Genomic DNA, 6,048 nt, shown 5'->3' on the forward strand with positions numbered 1-6,048 from the left:
TTGTAATTAGATATAAATATTTGCTTTTTTTAGAAGGATATCAGTATGCTAATAATATATTACCTACACATTAATTTCATTACTTAAATTAGAAGTAATTGCTTGTTAAAAAAAAAAATCTTAGCTCACACTTTCATTCTGACAAGTTCATGAAATCGTCTTTATTAACCTTCTTTCTAATTAGCACTATGTAAGCGCATCATACATACGAGTGTTACTTCATGTAAAGCAGTATACCTACCAGCAGTAAAATGCGTCCACTCATTGTGTATGTAATCAATGCAGTTATAATGATACTATATCCAAGTATAGTGGGTACTTTGGAATTCTTTTAATGAGATAATGTCAGTGAACTTTTACTTTTACTTTTTTCAATCGAACTAATTTTTTATCCGAAGTTCCTCCATAAAGGGATATCTTTTGCTGTATTATCATACAGACACAAAATTTTAATTATATGATGTATTTTCTAACGTTGATGATTACAATTCACACTTTTAAGATATAAGATGCTTTTTTAACCGACTTCAAAAAAGGAGGAGGTTACTCAATTCGACCGTATATATATATATATATATATATATATATATATATATATATATATATATATATATATATATACGTATATATATATTATATATGTATATATATATATATATATATATATACGGTATATATATATATATATATATAATATATATAAAAGCGAAAGGTCACTCATCACGAAATCTCCGAAACTATAACACCTACAAACTTGAAATTTGGCAGGTAGGCTCCTTATAGGACGTAGACATCCGCTAAGAATGGATTTTACGAAAGTCGACCCTTGAAGGGGTAAAACGGGGGTTGCAAGTTTGTATGAAAGTCCTATGTTTTTGAAGTAAGAGACTTGAAAATTAAAATGTATGCTCTATATAAGATGAGAAGGTGTCCAAATAATTTATCTTTAGAAATCAACTCCTTTTTGGGGTTAAAACGGGGCATGGTAGGTTGATTCACTCATCACGAAATCTCCGAAACTATAACACCTTCAAACTTGAAATTTAGCAGGTAAGCTCCTTATAGATCGTAGACATTCGCTAAGAACGGATTTTACGAAATTCGACCCCTAAGGGGATAAAACCGGGGGTTAGAAATTTGTATGAAAATCCTATGTTTTTGAAGTAAGAGACTTGAATTTTAAAATGTATGCTCTATAGATGGTGAGAAGGTATCCAAATAATGTATCTTTAGAAAATAAATCCATTTTGGGGTTACAACGGGGGATGGTAGGTTGTCTTAGTCATCACGAAATCTCCGAAACTATAACACCTACAAGCTTGAAATTTGGCAGGTAGGCTCCTTATAAGGCTTAAGCATCCCTAAGAATGGATTTTACAAAACTCAATCCCTAAGGGGGTAAAACAGGGGTTGGTAGTTTGTATGAAAGTCCTATGTTTTTGAAGTAAGAGACTTGAAATTTGAACAAAACTAAACAGAATAAAGAACAAAATAGAATAGAACAGAACAGAATAGAATAGAACAGAATAGAATAGAACAGAATAAGAACAGAACAGAATAGAACAGAACAGAATAGAACAGAACAGAATAGAACATAACAGAATAGAACAGAATAGAACAGAACAGAATAGAACAGAATAGAACAGAATAGAACAGCATAGAACAGAACAGAATAGAACAGAATAAAACAGAATAAGAACAGAACAGAATAAGAACAGAACAGAATAGAATAAAATAGAATAGAACAGAATAAGGACAGAACAGAACAGAACAGAATAGAATAAAATAGAATAGAACAGAATAAGGACAGAACAGAACAGAACAGAACAGGATAGAATAGAATAAGAACAGAACAGAACAGAAGAGAACAGAACAGACTAGTAGAGAACAGAACAAAATTAAACAGAGTAGAGAACAAAATAGAATAGAACAGAACAGAACAGAACAGAACAGAATAGAACAGAATAGAACAGAATAGAACAGAATAGAACAGAATGGAACAGAATAGAACAGAATAGAACAAAATAGAACAGAATAGAACAAAATAGAACAGAATAGTACAGAACAGAATAGAACAGAACAGAATAGAACAGAATAGAATAAAATAGAACAGAATAAGAACAGAACTTGTGGAGGCCTGTGTCCAGCAGTGAACTGTATAGGCTGTAATGATTGGCAGGTAGGTTTCTTATAGGACGTAGACATCCCCTAAGAAGGAATTTTACGAAACTCGACCCCTAAGGGGGTAAAACGGGGGTTGGAAGTTTGTATGAAAGTCCTATGTTTTTAAAGTAAGAGACTTGAAATTCTCCAAAGATGGCGAAAAGGTGTCCAAATAATGTATTTTTAGAAAACAAATCGAAATTAAAATATTTAACATAAAAATATTTAAGGGTCGAGTTTTGCAAAATCCGTTCTTAGATGATGTCTATAAGGAGCCTACCTGCCAAATTTCAAGTTTTTAGGTGTTATAGTCTCGGAGATTTCGTGATGAGTATATATATATATAATAGAAAGGTCACTGACTCACTCATCACAAGAACTCAAAAACCGCTGGATGATCCATCCATCTAGGATGGACAAAGAAGAAATTTAGCAGGGAGATAGATTATAGTTAGTAGACGTCCGCTAAGAACGGATTTTGCGATATTCCACCGCTAAGGGGGTTTAATTGGGGTTGATGGTTTGTATGAGACATATACAGTAGCTATAAGTTCGCCTGATAGGTTATTTATACTGCAGCCTGAAAATAAAACTAAAAATGTGGTGTCTCTATACACCACATTTTTAGTTTTATTTTATGTAGGTTTTATAAAAATAACTATTAAATTATACTGCCTGTGCCTTTTCAAAAGTTACTCAGCGTGATAAGCATTTCAAGTGATTGAAATAAAAAAATAATTTGCGTTAAACATCTTGATCGTAGTCGTAGTCGCGGGCAACAGTTGGTGTATTATAAAACAAAGTCTCAAAAAGTGTATGTGATCGATTTCCTCAAAATCTACTGAACGGCTAAGCCGATTTTGATGAGAGTTTCACTGGAAGTTTGCCGGGAAAACTTTATGACACACTGATTTCAACGCGGGCGAAGCCGCGGGCACAGCTAGTATATATATATATATAATTTTTTTTTTAATGTTGGTTCGGGAATAACTTCGTCGTTTATGAACCGATTTTGATAATTATTTTTTTGCTGGAAAGGATGTATTGGAGTAGGTGGCAAACAATTTGAACATTTATTATAAAACTACCTATTCGAAATTGTTGTTTAAATTATCAATAACACCCCAACCACCCCAAAATACACTTTCACTGATTTTCGACATGAAGTTACTTAGTAATTTTTCAATAAAAAAATTGAGTGTGATACCATTTAAGAAACTTCATAAGGTAGGCATATTTTTTAAGCTTTGGGCCACTTAGGTTTCCCTACGTTTTTTTTATACCACAGGTGCTCAAACTTTATCACAAAAAATTCGAATACACTATTTTTTATTTAAATACTTAGAGTATTTGAAAAAAAGAAACATTTGTGGCTAGAAATATTTAGCAATGCGCGGTAGCAAGGCCGATTATCCAAGATTATTTCCAGAGAAAATCAATCCATTATTATTGAATTTGCAGCGGTAGTACCCAAAAGTTACTTACATAAAACGTACTTAAATAAAAAATTTAAAAAATACTAGACCGGTGCAGATAGATCTTTTTTTTTTTTCTGGGTTAGCCCTGTGCCCCTCCACAAGCACCTGCGGGGTTATCCATTAATTAACGGACACCTGTATAGGCTATATTTTATTTCGATTACTGACCGCGATATTTTTAACGCTTAAATTTAAAAAATATAGCGCTACGAAGTTCGCGAGATCAGCTAGGAGGTATATTTATAAATATATATACATCTCATAAAACATATAGATTTATAAACATTTGTTTATTTAATGTAGGTAGTTTGTGATGAAAACTGAAGGTAACTTAAGTAATTATTCGTTACTACTCGTATCTATATGCGTAAGTTTATCAAACGATAATATTAAATCAACTTTTATACGAATAGAGAACAAAGATATAGCTTATTAATCAAAGATTAATGGTTCTTATTATTAATGCTACAAACTCCATAATCCAGCTTACTTCCATATATCTCCTACGTCTTATGTGCACAGTGAATTAATTCGACCTAGCCGGAAGCTGCCAATTGTATCTATACCGTGGCTAGCGATCGTCGTCGATGAACGATAATGCCTATCTTTGTCTATTGACCCTTATTCCATATTCCATGTATGTTTTTGTTATGTCATAATGTGTGTAAGAGATACTAAAGAGCCTTATTATAGATTTTGTTTTATATTGTAATTTTTAAATAGGTAAGCGTAATGCTTGGTTTTATCTGTTATAATTACATAAACGGGGCGTTAAAATTAGATACTTTATTTCTTATTCTTTTTATAAATTAATGTTTTGTATATTTCTAGATGAAATGACAATGTAAAAAATAAGTAAGTGTATTTTAAACGTTAACATTTGCATAAAGCTCATCGGCTACTGAGTATTCTTACTATGAATGAATAGGTATGAAGCAGCGTAATATGTATGTAGATCTAAAAATGTACATAATAAAAGAAGTAAATAAAGTGGTATAATTAGTTCAAGCACCAGGTTCTTGTTACAATGTTGGAACACAGGCGCGCGGCATAAATACTGAAACACGAATCACTCCACAAATACTTCGCGGATTTTGAACTCCAAATCATACTTAGCTTAATTTTTTTTTTTTTTAATTTAATGACAATAAAATCTTTTTGTTCAGTTTAATAACATTTTCATGATAAATGTGCTGTTACATTAGTGTACCTATATTTTCGTTTTACTATACTCGTATAATGTGAAATTTTGTTTTTTTACATTGTATTCTTTGGTGATTTAAGGAGTTCAATCATAATCTTCGTTAAAACTATTTTTGAATAGTAAGCTATTGGATATTTAGATAATTTTTATTCAAATTATTAAAACAAACGTAAATATTTTATATATCAATGTAAATATTGTAATAAGCCATTACCGTAACTGGCTAATTAATGTTCTATTATACGTATGAGTTAAATCGGTTGAAAATGAACATACTTCAAATATTTAATGTATTCGAACTAATTTATTATGTGTTTATATTTATACACTTACAAATATATTATCTTATATACATATAAATTGTATGTTATACAAATAAACGACACAAAATACATATAGCTTTGGTAACTTACTTTTTCGTTGTTCTTTGTTAGTTTTTGGTGGTGCACAAGTATGCTTTGTTTTACAGATGGAACAAAACGCAGTCAGTTCAACATCTGGTGTATTTTTTTTACTTCCACTAACACAGTGGTCTATTTTCAAACTACACGCTATCTTTATTTTACGGAGCTTTGGCAGTTTATACCATTGTTGATACTACATTACAGGAAATCATCTTACGTTATTATTATAAAGTTGTATCGTCAATTTTATGTGATGAGTTGAAATATTTGTATTAATAAATACGTTAAAAACCTTATAGATTATTTTTTTTTAAATTAGCATTTCAGTATTCAATATTTGTGTCGGGAATATATTTCTATAACTGGGTTATGTTATAGAATTATAAATAGTCACCGTAGAAATTCAGGATATTTATATTTTGCATGCGATACGAAGTAGCTGCGTGCGGTTGCGAGATGTCACCCCCTGTCACGGTTCTCATTTTATAAAAAAAAGCCAAAAGCTGAGATTTAACATGTAATACTCGTGGGTTCAATATACTCTAATTACCTTTCAGCAGCTAGCTAGGTATGTATATGTCATACATATTACATTCTATCTTAAACTTATTAAAGTAATTCATAGTTAGATACATACATCTAACTTCTACTTCTATTGTACGCATTGAATTACGACAATTTGATGCATAAACAACATAATATTTTCAATAAACCTAAGATTATAAATAATCTAGCAAATGTTACCCAATATGTAAACGGAACCAATACCGAATATTAATGAACGACAACATCAACAATG

At 30.9% G+C, this 6,048-nt stretch overlaps 1 long non-coding RNA gene across 1 annotated transcript; it reads left to right on the plus strand.

The window, feature by feature from the left end:
* Positions 1–3,943: 3,943 nt before the first annotated feature.
* Positions 3,944–5,545, plus strand: LOC123655490. The gene is made up of 2 exons (XR_006743415.1): positions 3,944–4,008; positions 5,315–5,545. It is a non-coding gene; the product is annotated as an uncharacterized LOC123655490 (long non-coding RNA).
* The last annotated feature ends 503 nt before the right edge of the window (positions 5,546–6,048 follow it).

The sequence above is a fragment of the Melitaea cinxia genome, chromosome 8 (genome assembly GCF_905220565.1).
Source record: "Melitaea cinxia chromosome 8, ilMelCinx1.1, whole genome shotgun sequence".
In the NCBI taxonomy this organism is placed as follows: Eukaryota; Metazoa; Arthropoda; class Insecta; order Lepidoptera; family Nymphalidae; genus Melitaea; species Melitaea cinxia.